The following is a 6,924-nucleotide window of genomic DNA, read 5'->3' on the forward strand; positions in this document are numbered from 1 at the left end:
GCAGAGGCGTCTGAGCTGAAATGGGGCATTTTGAGCAGGGACCCCAGAGTTCCCAGATTTTCTCAGCTACTCTGCCCCTACTGGAGTTACCCCTTCTAGGTGGGACTTTTAACTCTTTTGTTGTCAGATTGTATGGGGGGGTGGGGGGAGGGAGTGCGATGCTGGTGGAAATGAGCCAGTCTCATGAACAAAACTCTTGAGAAAGGCTGGAGCAACTGCCTGTGGCATCTCCTATGGCTTTTCCTAAAGTAATGGGAATGAAGGTCCCTGTTGTGATGTCATTGAGTTAAGTACTTTCTGGGGTGCTTCCGGCACTCCTTATGATATCACAGGAAGTAGTTCCCCAGAGGTACTTCCTATGATGATAGGAGAGAGAGGTCCTTCCTATGATGTCTCAATGAGCCTTCTTTGAAGGTTACTTCAGTGATGTCATGGGGGCGTGTACCTCCTATGGTGTCTCCAGGGTACTTCTTGTGATGTGGTTGAGATGAAGCATGCACTTCCTGTATTGGGCCATGGCCAATTATTGACCCTCCTTCTCCACCCATAGCCCTCTTTGGTGGGTCTTGACCTAAGGGTGTTCTTAGGAGAATAAAGGGTGGGACTTGGATCTAATCTGAAAGACTATAAGGAAAAAGACCCAATATTGTCAGGGTCATCTCCATCCAAAACGCCAAGTCTGTGAACTCACCTGGCAGGGAGGGGTGGGAGATGGAGCTAGTGAAAACTACTGTTAAAGACCCCCATTCCCACCTCCGCCTTTTGTGTGCATGCTTGTGTCTGCGTGGCTTTGTTTCATTGAGTCTGGTGAGCCAAATGTGTCGTGGCTCTGTCAGGCCAGGGTGGCCCAGTGTCGAGTTCAGTGAGGGTCCCTTGGCCAGAATGCTTTGTGTGGTCTAATGGATTAGATTGGCTTGTGGTTTCCGGCGAGCTGGAGCACTCTGGTGGTTTCTGATGGGTCAGAATGTTTGGTGCTCTCACTATGGGCTCTGAGGAGCTAGAATGTTCTGATGGAGTCTGGCAAACCAGGCAGCCCTGAGAGTTGGTCTGGGAGTGGCTCCTTGAGCATTTCACCTGTGGTCAGCTTAAAGACCTTGTTGGCAGGCTGAGATTTCAGGGCCTGACCACCCTATGGACTTAGGATAGCTGAGACCTGCTTTTACCCCCATTCATCTCCCCCTCCCCCTTGGAGACCACCTCCAACCCAAAGCAGGGCCCCCAGTGCCCTGGTTCCATCATCAGCATCTCTGGGGGAGCGGCATCCCATGCCCAACCTCTCCCCCATTTGTCCCCTCCTAGGTCTTCCAGACCCTTCTCTTCTCATGGCTTTGGGGGAATCTGGCCTCCTCATCTCTCTCTCTCTCTAAAAAAAAAAGAGGGAAGAAAAGCCAGAGACAATTGCCACTCCTGAAGCCTGGGAGACCCTTGCTGCTCCACTAGAGAGCCACCCCCCAATCAAAATGTGAAAATCCCTAGAAAGCAATAGCCTTCAAGGTACCTTGCACTGACTTTCCCACCCCAGCCCTTCCCCCCCGATGGGAGGCTGTAGCTTGGGCACTAGGGTAACTTTCCATGCCCTCTTCATCTCCGGGGTGGGAGGAGGGCAGGCCCCAATTCCCCATCCCCCACCTCCTATCGCTGCTGCCCTGCCCACCCCTAATCTCCAGCCTGAACCCAGATGGAGATCTGAGTGCCAAAACAATTCTTGATGTAACTTTGTACATATCTTCTACAGTTGGGGATTCCTGGGGCTGGAGGCGGAGGTGGCCCTGTGGGCCACTGCCCTCTTCCACCTCTCAAAAGACCTTACAGTATTTCACAGAATCTCTTCCCACACATGGGTATTGCAGTATCTTGCTGGAATATACCCCCTACAGCGCCCTCCCCAGATCCCCACCAGGAGGGGAAGGAGCCAAGGATTAATAAAGTAAGGTCTGGGAGTGGGGAGGTGGGATTTGAAAGTGTTCATTTGCATATCATTTGCATCAGCTGCCCTCTGCTTGTCAGATGCTTTCTGTAGACCTGTTCATTGGACTGCAGTACTCCTTTCACACAGACACAACTCTGGAGGCTGGGCCTCCAGAAAAGTGTTCCCTTGAGGTATCTGTGTGACAACCCCTTCCCTATTCACATGTCTCGGGGACCCCCTGCCCCGCCAGCCAGGGCTATCTGAAAGGTAGTTTGCTAGCTCAGTGAGCTAGTTCACTCACCACACTGGTGAGTGCAGAACCACCCACCTTTCCCTATTTTACCCTGGGAAACTCACTACCATCTTCCCCATCCTTTGAAAATCCCTTCTGCAATCTGACCTCAATCTTTTGTGCTGCAGTTTGTCCAGAAGGGACGCAGATAGGGGGTCAGGGATGGGGATCATTGAAAAACCCATTGCCTCTTTTTCCCTCTTCCTGTTAGCCAGTCAGGTCTCAGAGACTCTGAGTGGCCTCCATGGACCCTGCTCTTCAGCACCCAGTAGGTGCTTAATAAGTGTTTGCTGCATTGAATTGTCTCCCTGTTCCTTCCCATTTGCCCTACAGCTCCCAGTCCTTTCTCCCAGCATTTCCCTTTCTTTCTCTTTCTCTCTGGCTCCCTGTGGCTTTCTACTTTCTCTCCGTGGCTCCCATTGTCATCTGTCCTGTCTCTATCTTTGTCTGTGTCTGTCTTCCCCCTCTCAACTCCTCCCCCCTACTTCCCCATTGATTAAAAAAAAAGTGCCAAACTTCCTTGGAACTGAGCCGCACTGGGGAAAGGGAACCTTGGATGGGGGGAGGAAACGGGACCATCTCTCTTTGAGGCGGCCCCTAAGAGGCATTGAAAAAGTCTGTGGACACTTAGCTAAATTGGGTCCCCCTTCCTCACCCCTCCCAACCCAAGTTTTTCTTAGAATCTTTATAAGAAAATAAAAAGACATTAAAAAAAAAAACCTCCCCTTCAGCTAACCCCAACCTTTTGGATCCCCCAAATTCCACCAGCCGGGAGAACCCTACTTGCCTCCTTCTGGCAAATCTGTAGAAATTTGGGGGTGGGGAGACAAGCTCATCCCCTCCTCTGCTTGCCCAAAGGATTGTGCCAGCTGGATTGGAGAGGACCTCAAAGCACTTATGAGAAGAAGGGGTTCAATGTGCCAAATTCACTTCCTTCATCCCCCATCTGGGGGGGGCTCTGAGCCAACCTGCCCCAGCCACCTTCTTCTGCCCTGTCCCAGCCATCTCTACATGGGCAAGGGGGGGCTCACTGCAATAATTATTAGGGATGAAAAGACGAAGGCCATCCACATGTATCCCAATTGGAATTTGTTAAGCGTCAACTTATGGACAGTTGAGGACCTATACTTGGAACAATAGGGTATCACTTTTCTCTAAGTGGTATTTCTTCTCCCCTTAACCCCCAAACCTCTCAATATGCCCTTGATCTGTTTCTCCTGCTTAGTCCTCCATCCCAGACCCTCCTTCTGTTTTTGATTGGTGGCCTACTGTTTGGAAAGCGAGGATTCCCCTGCTTGGATTATTGCTGTTTCAAGACCAGGACTAGAGGTTGTGAAAGACCGAGGGGGGCGCGGCGGAGAAAAAAATGTTAACCAAGAGTGGTGATGAGGGTGGCAATTTGGGCATCCAGACTGCTGGTTGGGTGCACACCTATCGCGACAAACCAGGCAGGCCTTCGCTGTTCTCCACATACTTGCCCCGCCGAACAAACCCCGAGGCCGGCTGTCGTGAAAGCCTGAACTGGATGTCACGATGGGGAGAACGGGATCACGATGCCCAAGTTAGGGCACTGGGGGCCTGGGACACTGGCCTACGACTCTCGTGGAGTCGCAACACCCAGCTCTGCTATCGCAATCCCTCTCCACCGCAGTCAGCTTTCAGCTTTCTGGACGCCACGGTGGACGGGGCTTCTCTCTGTGGTGCAGCCTCTGGTGTGTATAAGGTCCGTCTCTGTGCCCTCCGCCAGTCGCGTTGGGGGTTGCTGGGTGGAAAGGTGAAAGGTGGGGAAAGTCTCTGTGGGGGTGGTGAAGGCTGCTGGTTTTTAACCCCTTCTCAGCCAGTCCAGGATACTCTTGTCTCCCGGAGATAATTGGGGGGGACCGCCTAATACCCCTTCCCACCCCTCTTCCCCCCTCCCCCTCCCCCAAAACCACCAACCTCTCATCTTCTAAGTGACTTCATCACCACTGGCCACCGGGACCTGCGGCCTCATTGCTCCAGCCCGCCCCACTCGACAGTCAGACTCGCTCATCGAACTTTTTGATTAACCCTTTCTGTGTTCATCCCACGGAAAACTGTGTGTCCGGTGGGGGGGGAGGGGGGAGGCGAGGGGCAGTAGCTACCTTTCCTCCATCACCTCCCACTGCCCATGCCTCCCCACCCGCACCCCATCCCATGCCCCACCCCCATCCCTCACCCAAGGTCCTCCCCGCCCTGGGGATAGAGACCCTTTATAAATAACGCTGTCTGGCTTTGTCCCTTTCAAAGGTGGGGCCAGGGGCGTGGCCTTCCCCAAGTGGAGCTCACTCTGGCCCCACTCCTTTCTGTGCCCCCCCCACTCCACCCCTTCATTGTAAATAGTCACTTTTGTACTGGGTTTGAGCCAGGGGACGTGGGGAGTCATTTTTTTTCTTTGTGTTGGCATCTCAGGCCCCTGGAGGCATGGCCCACATCCTGGTGTGACTTGGAAGAATCCCAAGGCCCGTTCCCTCACCTACCCCCAATGCGAAGGATTTCAGGATTATCAGTATTACTCCTAGAGGGATGGGGTGCAGGGATGCCCTGGCAGGGAGGTGGGAGGTGTGGGAAGGTGTTGTCTGACAGGATGACTCAGTAGTCCCATCTATGAAATGGGTTCCTCCTCCAGGTTCCCTGAGGAGTCTCAGAGCGATAATGGTGGCATCAGAAGAGTTCGAGTCTCTTTCCCTTTCTGTTTGGGACAGACAGGGTAGGAGAAGAATGGGGTGGGGGTAGGGCTGGAGAACTGATTGCTACATCCTTATTAGGACCTTAAGCTAGCCTCTCCCAGGCTTGTTCTCTTCATTGGAAAATGGGGGGGACTGGAGGACCTTTACGGTCCCTTGGGCATCCCCAATCCTTAAAAGCCCAAGCCTAGGGCTGGCCCCCTGCCCGCTACCCCATTCCCACATTCCATTTCTTGGGCCAGACCATCTGCCATGTGGCCATGCCTCCAGTGCCTCCATTCAACCCCTTCTAACTGATTCCTTCCATCCTCTGCAACCAGAGACGCCGCCCACCTCCCCACCACCTCCAGAAGCTCCTGACTGGGGCCCACTGCCCTCTCCTCTCCCCTTCCCCTCATTGCCATGCCTGGGCCACGCCCACCCACCCACCCCCAGTGTCCGTGTGTGACCTAGTGCACCATGTATTAGCTTCCATGGCCCCCACCCCGGCCCCCACCACACCCCCTTTCCCCATCCCTTCTCCCTCGGCGACTTCACCTTTTTTTGCCGCGATAAACGCCATCTCAGCATCTGTGTCTAATGTTGTCTTTTTTGCTTGACATCACACACTCCTTCTTAACCCATCCCCTTCCCTCTCCTTCCTCCCCACACCTCCACCCTCATCCTAAATTCTTTCCCCCAGGGCTCTGGGCATCTAGGGGAGGAGGGTGGGGGGACCCATGAGGATGGGCCCAGGAGAGGGAAGGAGGGGAGGGGCAGATTGTTCTCTCTGGACTGGGTGAGCACCCAGAGCAAGTGTGTCTGAGGTGAGCACGTACTGCAAGTTTAGCTTCCAGGGCCTCAATGTTTAATCAGGAGGATGGACACCACCACCACCATGGCACATCCTGGCACCACAGTCCCACGGACACTTCCAGACCCACATCCTCATACACAGCATTGCAATGCACAACCCCAAGTAGAGGCACGATAGCCTATGGTTCAAGTGTTGGAGTCAAGTGAGATCCAGGCTCAGAACCCAGTGCTGCTATGTAACCCTGGGGCTTTGTCCCTCTGCACCGCCCATCTGTAAAATGGAGATGTTTTTAATGTTATTTTTATGGTTTATACTATGATTCAAAACACTATTCATATATAGAGAGAGACACAGAGACAGAGAGGGGGGTAGAGAGAGAGCGAGAACCTACTATGGATAAGGCACTGTTCTAGGTGCTGGAGATAAAGCAATTAACACAGACCCAAATATCTCTGCCTATTCTACTAGAATCTGGAAATTCTTCCTTAGCATGGAACCTGGCACGTGGCACTAAAAATAATTCAGAGGTTGCAAACCATCGGCCAGCAGGCATGTTTGATGTACACATAATCTCGTTTGGCCTAAACAGTGTTTTGTGTGAATTTGGGGCCAGGGTTTAAACTTTGGGAGACTTCTGAAAATGTAGCTTTTGGAGCCCTTCTTGAGAAATCGGATGTGACATCTCTGGGTAGCAACTGCCTGCCACCTGGCCTCAATTGGATGAGTGGGGCAGTCCCTGCCCATCATCCATGGCAGGCACATTGTAAATGCCTGGCCCCTGGGCACATTTGAGTTTGCAACCCCTGTGGTAACTGTTTAATACTAATATCCTTCCAATTTGGAGGTGTCAGAGATGGGGCTTGGCAGGTGATTTGGCCAGCAGGAGGAAGGATAGAGTTTGAGATGGAGACAAAAGAGACAAGTTTAGGGTAAGGCCAGATGCTCTGGTTCTGGTGTGACCAGAGCACCTCGGTTCTTTCTGGGTCTCAATCTGCACATCTGGAAAACACCCAACACAGCTGTACTTACCTTCTGGAATATTCCAGAAGGATTCCACAAGCGAATCACCCCCCTCAGTACCTGACACAGGAGATGCTCAGCACATGGTGATCACTGGAGAGGCCCCTCCTGCTGAAAATAACATAAATGTAGAGGACAGAAGCCAAGAGGCACGGGAAGAAAAAGGAGACTGAGGCTAGGACAAAGTAAGAGGTAGTGATGG

The sequence above is a fragment of the Rhinolophus sinicus genome, chromosome 8, assembly GCF_057876585.1.
Source record: "Rhinolophus sinicus isolate RSI-liver-muscle chromosome 8, RSI-T2T, whole genome shotgun sequence".
Classification (NCBI taxonomy): Eukaryota; Metazoa; Chordata; class Mammalia; order Chiroptera; family Rhinolophidae; genus Rhinolophus; species Rhinolophus sinicus.